We start from the raw sequence: 9771 nt of genomic DNA on the forward strand, positions 1-9771 counted from the left end.
GATTGGGTTGTTTGTTTTTTTAATATTGAGCTGCATGAGCTGTTTATATATTTTGGAGATTAATCCTTTGTCCATTGATTTGTTTGCAGATATTTTCTCCTACCCATTCTGAGGGTTGTCTTTTTGTTTTGTTTATAGTTTCCTTTGCTGTGCAAAAACTTTTTAAGTTTCACTAGGTCCCGTTTGTTTATTTTTGTTTTCATTTCTGTTACTCTAGGAGGTGGGTCAGAAAGGATCTTGCTGTGATTTATGTCAAAGAGTTTTCTTCCTATGTTTTCCTCTAAGAGTTTTATAGTGTCCAGTCTTACACTTAGGTCTTTAATCCGTTTTGAATTTATTTTTGTGTATGGTGTTAGGGAGTGTTCTAATTTCATTCTTTTACATGTAGCTGTCCTGTGTGTGTGTTTTAATTCTAGCCATCCTATTATTCCTTTTTGATAGGGATTGCATTTTGATCTGTAGATGACTTTGGTAATATTTCCATCTTAACAGTATTAAGTCTTCCAGTCCATGAACACTAGATATCTTTCCATTTATTTAGGTCTTCTTTAATTTCTCTTAACACTGTTTTATAGTTTTCATTGTACAAGTCTTGCATTTCCTTGGCTAAGTTTATTCCTAGGTATTTTATTCTTTTGGATGCTGTTATAAATGGAATTATTTTCTTAATTTCATGTTCAGAATGTTTGTTTCTACTATATAGAACTGATTTTCGTGTGGTTATCTTTTATCCTGCAACTTTGCTGAAGTTTTTTTTATTAGCTTATTAGTTTTTTTGGTGTGTGTGTGTATATTTGGGATTTTGTCTGTATATAAGGTCATATCCATTGTGAATAGGGATAGCTTTACTTCTTCCTTTGAAATTTGGTTGCATTTTATCTCTTTGTCTTGCTCTGGCTTGAACTTCCAGTGTAATGTTGAAAAGCTGTGGTGAAAGCAGGCATTGCTGATATTCCTTACTTTAGAGAAAAACTTTCATTCTTTCACCATTATGTTAGCTCTGAGTTTTTCATAAATGCTCTTTATCGCATCGCGTAAGTTCCCTTCTGTATTAGTTTCCTGGAGTTGCCATAATGAAGTCCCACAGACTGAGTAGTTTAAAACAACAGAAATTCATTTGCCAACAGTCTAAAGGCTGGAAATCTGAAATCAAGATGTCAGCTGGGTCACACTTCATCTGAGACTCTGGGTAGAATCTTTCCTTGCCTCTTTCTGGCTTCTGGTGGTGGCTGTCAATCCTTGGTGTTCCTTGGCTTGCAGCAGTGTTACTCCATTCTCTGCCTTTGGGGTTCTCCCTGTGTCTCTGTCTTCTAAGAAAGACACTAGTCATTGTATTAAGGACTCACCCTACTCCAGTATGATGTCATCTTATCTTAGCTAATTACATCTGTGATGACCGACCCTGTTTCCAAATAAGTTCCCCTTCTGAGGTATTGGGGGGTTGTGACATCAGCATATCTTTTGGGGAGACAGAGTCAACCCATAAAAACTTTTATTCCTAGTTGAGTATTTTTTATCATGAAAAGGGTGTTGGATTTTGTGAAATGGTTTTTCTTTCTCAATTGAGATGATCATGTGGGTTTTTTTCTTTCATTCTATTGATGTGGTGAGTTGCATTGATTCCAAAAGTGGTTCAACATAAGAAAAAAACATTCCTGTGATAAATCCCACTTGCTCATGGTATATAATCTTTTTAATGCTGTTGCATTCAGTTTACTAGTGTTTTGTTAAAGTTTTTTTGCATCTGTATTCATAAAGGATATTGGTCCATAGTTTCTTTTTTTTTTGGTGTCTGTCTGACTTTAGTATTGGAGTAATACCTCATACAATGAGCTAGGAGGTGTTTCTTCCTTTATCCTTTTACCCTTTACAATGATATTTTAATGAAAGTTTTCCCTGGTATTAAAAACATGGTATCTTCAGAATCTTTTGAAGCATTCCTATGTTAGAGACTTTCTAAATTTTTTTCTAGATTTTATAGTTTTTCAATTTCCTGCTTTGTTGTCAGTGTACCTCCTGCTGCTTATAATCTTATTTTGCTTTTCCAGTTTGCAACTTCTAATCTGCTGTGAGTCAGGAAAACTTATGGCAGAGTTAGTTTAAGTTGTGTTTTTGGTTAGGTTAAATAGAATCTGTGGAAAAACCGGGAGGTATTCCTCCTATAAAGGAAATAATATATTTTAGTGCAAGGGCTTTAAAGTACATCTTTTTGGCTATTTATAATCCTTTTTGTTTCCATTTTTTCAGTTATGACAGGTTAGGTGATCAGATGACCAAGTTCCAGATAGGGGAAGAATTTCTTCACCTGTGTATCCTAAAATTTATATTTGCATGTAGATGTAGTTAATCTGGAATGCCTCCACTATTACAAATGAATTATAAAGAAATAAACTATCTGTATAGCTTAGGGGTTATTTTTCTGCTAAGACTTTTTTAGAAGGATGAATGTCTCAGTAAGTTTCTTTAAATATTGGTCTAAAAATTATGTTGTTCCGGGCTTCCCTGGTGGCGCAGTGGTTGCGCGTCCGCCTGCCGATGCAGGGGAGCCGGGTTCACGCCCCGGTCTGGGAGGATCCCACATGCCGCGGAGCGGCTGGGCCCGTGAGCCATGGCCGCTGGGCCTGCGCGTCCGGAGCCTGTGCTCCGCAAGGGGAGAGGCCCGCGTAAAGCAAAAAAAAAAAAAAAAAAAAAAAAAATTATGTTGTTCCAACACACCAATGATGGATGAAATAAATGAGGTGAAATGGGTAAAACAAATATTGGTTTTATTGCTAAAATAAAGGTCAGTATAACCTTTTTATTTTATTTATTTTATTTAAAAGCATTCCCACTTGCTTTTTTGAAGAACTACTAATTTTCATTATTCTGACAGTTTTTCACTAAGTGTCATTACCTAATGTCTTCTGTACTTCCTTGTCCTACCTATATATATCTCAGTCCATTTTTATATTCACTCCTTTGCATACCTCCTCAACCCCCACCATGTTATTCTCTTGGCAAACCTCAACTTTGGTTAAACTAACTCCCTGTCTACTCTGTGGTTGGACCAGAAAGTAGATTATAGCTGTAGAAAAACAAAAACCATGCATTTCGTGTTAAATATGTGACCACAAATCTGAAGTAACCATCCCATATTTTCTTTATTTCTTCACATTTTGAAAACTTTTGAACCTTCAGAAATGTTGCAAGAATAGTATGATTGAGCATTCATATACCTGTCATCTAGATATACCAGTTTGAATGGGGGGGGCTGGGTTGCCACATTTCTCCCCAACTTTTTTTTTTCCCCCAAACCATTTGAAAGTTGCAGACATCATGGCACTTTGCTCTTAAATCTTTTTGGCATGTGTCTCTTAAGAACAAGGACATTTTCTCCACATAACCACAGTATAAATACCACCTTCGGGAAATATAACATTGATAAAATACTGTTATTTAATAATCAAATTTCCTTCATTGTCCCAATAATGCCCTCTTACAACTTTTTTGTTCTTTCACTTTAGGATCCAGTCAAGGATCGTGCATTGCATTTCAACCACTGCGCCACCAGGGAAGCCCTACAATGATATTTTAATGAAAGTTTTCCCTGGTATTAAAAACATGGTATCTTCAGAATCTTTTGAAGCATTCCTATGTTAGAGACTTTCTAAATTTTTTTCTAGATTTTATAGTTTTTCAATTTCCTGCTTTGTTGTCAGTGTACCTCCTGCTGCTTATAATCTTATTTTGCTTTTCCAGTTTGCAACTTCTAATCTGCTGTGAGTCAGGAAAACTTATGGCAGAGTTAGTTTAAGTTGTGTTTTTGGTTAGGTTAAATAGAATCTGTGGAAAAACCGGGAGGTATTCCTCCTATAAAGGAAATAATATATTTTAGTGCAAGGGCTTTAAAGTACATCTTTTTGGCTATTTATAATCCTTTTTGTTTCCATTTTTTCAGTTATGACAGGTTAGGTGATCAGATGACCAAGTTCCAGATAGGGGAAGAATTTCTTCACCTGTGTATCCTAAAATTTATATTTGCATGTAGATGTAGTTAATCTGGAATGCCTCCACTATTACAAATGAATTATAAAGAAATAAACTATCTGTATAGCTTAGGGGTTATTTTTCTGCTAAGACTTTTTTAGAAGGATGAATGTCTCAGTAAGTTTCTTTAAATATTGGTCTAAAAATTATGTTGTTCCGGGCTTCCCTGGTGGCGCAGTGGTTGCGCGTCCGCCTGCCGATGCAGGGGAGCCGGGTTCACGCCCCGGTCTGGGAGGATCCCACATGCCGCGGAGCGGCTGGGCCCGTGAGCCATGGCCGCTGGGCCTGCGCGTCCGGAGCCTGTGCTCCGCAAGGGGAGAGGCCCGCGTAAAGCAAAAAAAAAAAAAAAAAAAAAAAAAATTATGTTGTTCCAACACACCAATGATGGATGAAATAAATGAGGTGAAATGGGTAAAACAAATATTGGTTTTATTGCTAAAATAAAGGTCAGTATAACCTTTTTATTTTATTTATTTTATTTAAAAGCATTCCCACTTGCTTTTTTGAAGAACTACTAATTTTCATTATTCTGACAGTTTTTCACTAAGTGTCATTACCTAATGTCTTCTGTACTTCCTTGTCCTACCTATATATATCTCAGTCCATTTTTATATTCACTCCTTTGCATACCTCCTCAACCCCCACCATGTTATTCTCTTGGCAAACCTCAACTTTGGTTAAACTAACTCCCTGTCTACTCTGTGGTTGGACCAGAAAGTAGATTATAGCTGTAGAAAAACAAAAACCATGCATTTCGTGTTAAATATGTGACCACAAATCTGAAGTAACCATCCCATATTTTCTTTATTTCTTCACATTTTGAAAACTTTTGAACCTTCAGAAATGTTGCAAGAATAGTATGATTGAGCATTCATATACCTGTCATCTAGATATACCAGTTTGAATGGGGGGGGCTGGGTTGCCACATTTCTCCCCAACTTTTTTTTTTCCCCCAAACCATTTGAAAGTTGCAGACATCATGGCACTTTGCTCTTAAATCTTTTTGGCATGTGTCTCTTAAGAACAAGGACATTTTCTCCACATAACCACAGTATAAATACCACCTTCGGGAAATATAACATTGATAAAATACTGTTATTTAATAATCAAATTTCCTTCATTGTCCCAATAATGCCCTCTTACAACTTTTTTGTTCTTTCACTTTAGGATCCAGTCAAGGATCGTGCATTGCATTTCTTGTTATGTTTCTTTAGTTTTTCTTAATCTAGAATAGTTCCCTAGCCTTACATATGTTTTCCTGACACATTCTTTGAAAATTTTAAGTCACTTTTTTGCAGAATGTTCCTGAATTTTGTCTGATTCCTGGTCAGATTCAAGGTGAACATTTTTGGCTGGAATTCTACTCAGGGCTTTTGTTTCTTTCTTAATGCATCACGCTAGGAGACGTATTATTTCCTAAAGGACTTTTTATGTTGCTTTTGAAATTCTAGGCTTTAATAACCTTATCCATGTCAGATAATGGTAAAAGTTGGTATCATTGGCATCTGAATTTAATGATTCAAGTGTGACTTGTTTGTTCTTGATCTAGCAAAGAGGAATTATAAATTAGACCTTAAAGCCTTTCTTTAGATAATTTTAGTATGCCTATATCTAGCAGAAATTCCTTAAGGTTTTTTAGTATGTTAATATGTTACCTTTTGTGTTTTCTAGTTTTGAAATAAATTTTTATCTGTTAGCAAGAACATTTTCTTCTTTGAAGTATTTGGTCATTGGGTTACAGCCAATGCTTTGTTTTGTTTTGTTTTTTAAACACCACAGCCATTAGACCATAATCTCTAAGAGAGGAGGGAGGGACCCCCAGCTCCTAAAACTAGGAGGACCTGTGAATAAATCCTTTTTTAATAAATGTTTAAAAAATGAACCCTACTTATTTTTAATAATCCTAAGTGTGTGTCCTTGTGCCAGTAGTTATACATGAATGATATCTCTTTAAGTCTTTATTTTACAAACTAGAATTAGCATTTATTATTTTTTCCTACAAAAATGCATGACCTTTGCAAAAGGTGAGAGAATGGAGGCATTTGTGCTACAGTGTGACTTTTATAATTTACATTTATATCAGTTGACTAATTTGTATTGTGCTGAGCTGTTATATCATTAAAAACCCAGGTTTTACATTGTGATAGTAGTGGCTCTTTTTTTTAATGGTGAAATTCCAGCAGGAAAATGAATGTGGTGCAAGTCTGAAGAAACACTCTAGCCCTTATTCTTTTTATCCCCAAGGTGAAATAATTAGTAATGTATTCAGCTTTTACTGAATTTTTCCTATTTGTATAGTAAACTTTTGGTATGCTATAGAATAAGTGTGTTGTTTATTCATTTAATTTTTTTTAAGTATTTATTTATTTATTTAGCCGTGCCGTGTGGCTTATGGGATCTTAGCCCAGGATTGAACCCTGTCCCCTGCAGTGGAAGCATGGAGCTCTAGCCACTGGAATGCCAGGGAATTCCCTGTAGTTTATTCATTTAATTTTCACACCTCTATGGGCGTGTGTGTGCATTTACTATCTCTGTTTTACAGAGCAAGAAACTGAGGCCCAGAGAAATTAAGTAATTTGTCTGAGGTCACACAATTGGATTCTAGCCCAGGCTCCACTACGATTATCGCTTACAGGTGATTTTTGATAGCCAGGGGTTTTTTTGTTTGTTTGTTTTGAATTGTTTTAAGGAAAGGAACTATCTATTTCATTACAGCAGGAAAAAAAGTACAGATGAGTCCATAAGGAATAGAACTGAAACAATCACCTGTGATTTCATGAGCAAGAGATAAGTTTTTCTTCTTCTAAATGTTTACACATTTAAACATATATAGCTTTTTCAAAAGGGGAAAATTCAACATGGTTTTGTAATATTTTTAATACATGAGCAAAACTTCATTCCATTTGATAAGATACTTTGGAATTATTTTTTATGACCTATATTTCATATCTAACATCTTGATAATTATGGTTTATTCAGTAATTCTGTATTTCTGAACATGTCTTGAAGCAGTCAGTAATGGCAGTTATCCTTTTGTTTACATCTATGCTCTCATTTTTATTTTCTAGGAAAAATGACTAGACATGAAATTGCTATGCCCAACCCCAGTGATAGAAATCATGCAGAGAGAGGAGATCACCCAGCATAAAACAAATGGGGTAGCATGTCAAAAATATTTCCTTTTATATATTGAATGAGACAAACTAATGACCCTGGCTTGCCCAGTTTCTGATTTTAGCAAGTCACTTCACTTTTCTAAGTTTGTTTCCTTATCATTAACATAAGGCCTCTTGTCCGTTATTTTGAAAATGGAATGAAAACAATGCATGTCATGTTTACGTTACGTATTTTTAAGCATTATATGTAAAGAAAGTAACAAAGTGAAAGATTGGAACACAGTTGTTGCTTTTTCTTGGATATTAAAGATATATATATATATATCTTTACTATAGCTTCCCCCCCATATTTAAAAATACTGTTTTTGATTGAGGAAAAAAAATAACTGCCTTTAGCCTTGTTATTTCTGTAGCATTCTTGTCCCTGAAATGTCACCTGTCATTGCTAAAAGACTCTCGCTCCATTGATGTTACTTCATCCTTATAAGCTTTGAAGTATCTATATAAGTCTATATCTTTTTTTTAAAAGAAGTTTTAGGTTTATAACAAAATCAAGAAGGAGGTTTAGAGATTTCCCATATACCCCCTATCCCCCCACACATGAAACCCTCCTCACCGCCCATTACCAACATCACTCACCAGAGTAGTACGTTTTTTGCCAAGGATGAACCTGCATTGACACATGATAACCACCCAAGTTCATAGTGTACATTAGTGTTCACTCTTGATGTTGTACATTCTGTTGGTTTGAGCATATGTATAATGACATATCCATCATTATAATAGCATACAGAGTATTTTCACTGCCCTAAGAATCTTCTGTGCTCTGCCTATTCATCTCTCCCCACCTCCCTCACCCCTGGCAACCATTGATCTTTTTATTGTTTTCATAGTTTTACCTTTTCCACAATGTCATATAGTTGTAATCATACAGTATGTACCCTTTTCAGATTGGCTTCTTTCATTTAGTAATACGCATTTAAGTTTCCTCCATGTCTTTTCATGGTTTAATAGCTCATTTCTTTTTTGGCATTGAATAATATTTCATTGTCTGGATGTACCACAGTTTAATTATCCATTCACCTCCTGAAGAACAGCCTGTATGCTTCCAAGTTTGGGCAGTTATGCTATAAACATAGCTATAGCTATAAAATAAATGTTGTAAACATCTGTGTGCAGATTCTTGTGTAGATATGTTTCCAGTTCCTTTGGGTAAAATAACAGAGGATGATTGCTGGATGGTATGGTAAGAGTACATTTAGTTTTGTTTTGTTGGTGTTTTTTTTTTTTTTTGTCCGCACTACACAGCTTGTGGGATCGAACCCAGGCCCTGGCAGTGGAACTGTGGAGAGTACATTTAGTTGTGTTAAGAAACTACCAACCTGTCTTCCAAAGTGTCTGTATCATTTTGCTTTCCCACCAGCATTGAATGAGAGTTCCTGTTGTTCTCCACATCCTTGTCAGCAATTGGTGTTGTCAGTGTTCTGGATTTTGGCCATTCTAATAGTGGTGGTATCTCATTGCTGTTTTAACTTGCAATTCCCTAGTCACATGTGATGTGGAGCATCTTTTTATATGTTTATTTGCCATCTATAGATCTTCTTTGATAAGGTATCTGTTGAGGTCTTTGCCCCATTTTACAATGGAGTTGTTTTCTTATTACTGAGTTTTAAGAGTTCTTGGTATATTTTGGATAACAGTCCTTTATCATATGTGTGTTTTGTAAATATTTACTCCCAGTCTGTGACTAGTCTTCTAATTCTCTTGATGTTGTCTTTCACAGAGCAGAAGTTTTTAATTTTAACAAAGTCCAGCTTATCAATATTTTCACAGATTGTGTCTTTATCTAAAAAGGCATCACTGTAGCCAAGGCCATCTAGGTTTTTTACTATGTTGTCTTCTAGGAATTTTATAGCTCTCCATTTTACATTTAAGTTTGCAATCTATTTTGAGTTCATTTTATATATATATATATATATATATATATATAAAATTTATTTGGCTGTGTCGGGTCTTAGTTGCAGCATGCAGGATCTTTTCCTTGCGGTGCGCATGCTTGCTCTTCATTGCGGCGTGCAGGCTTCTCTCTAGTTGTGGCACACAGGCTTAGTAGTTGTGGCACGCAGGCTCCAGAGTGCGCGGGCTCAGTAGTTGCGGTGTGTGGGCTTAGTTGCCCCACGGCATGTGGGATCTTAGTTCCCCAGCCAGGGATCAAACCTGCGTCCTCTGCATTGGAAGGCAGATTCTTAACCACTAGATCACCAGGGAAGTCCCCAGTTTGAGTTCATTCTGTCAAGGGTGAAGGTCTGTGTCTAGATTCATTCTTTTGCATATGAATGTCCTATTTTTCTAGCACCATTTGTTGAAGAGACTGTTTTTGCTCTGTTCTTATTGCCTTTGCTCCTGTGTCAAAGATTACTTGACTATTAATGGGTGTTTATTTCTGGGCTCTCTACTCTGTTCCATTGATCTATTGAATATTTGCCTCTTTTTTCCTCAATACCGTATTGTCTTGATTACTGTAGCTTTATAGTAAATCTTTTTTTTTTTTTTTTTCTTTTTTTTTGTGGTATGCGGGCCTCCCTCTGTTGTGGCCTCTCCCGTTGCAGAGCACAGGCTCCCGACGCGC

The 9771-nt window shown here is 35.9% G+C and overlaps 1 protein-coding gene across 2 annotated transcripts in view; it reads left to right on the forward strand.

The window, feature by feature from the left end:
- Positions 1-9771, forward strand: part of ARHGAP5 (Rho GTPase activating protein 5) — an 85786-nt gene that overhangs the window by 47172 nt on the left and 28843 nt on the right. Inside the window, exons 4-5 of one of the 2 annotated variants that reach the window (XR_008618650.1) lie at positions 6569-6661; positions 6742-6812. The exons of the other annotated variant lie outside the window; for it this stretch is intronic. The gene's annotated coding sequence lies outside the window, so the exon portion shown is untranslated. Of the gene's footprint in view, positions 1-6568; positions 6662-6741; positions 6813-9771 lie in introns of those variants that run through there. 2 annotated transcript variants of the gene reach the window in all.

The sequence above is a fragment of the Physeter macrocephalus genome, chromosome 11 (assembly GCF_002837175.3).
Source record: "Physeter macrocephalus isolate SW-GA chromosome 11, ASM283717v5, whole genome shotgun sequence".
In the NCBI taxonomy this organism is placed as follows: Eukaryota; Metazoa; Chordata; class Mammalia; order Artiodactyla; family Physeteridae; genus Physeter; species Physeter macrocephalus.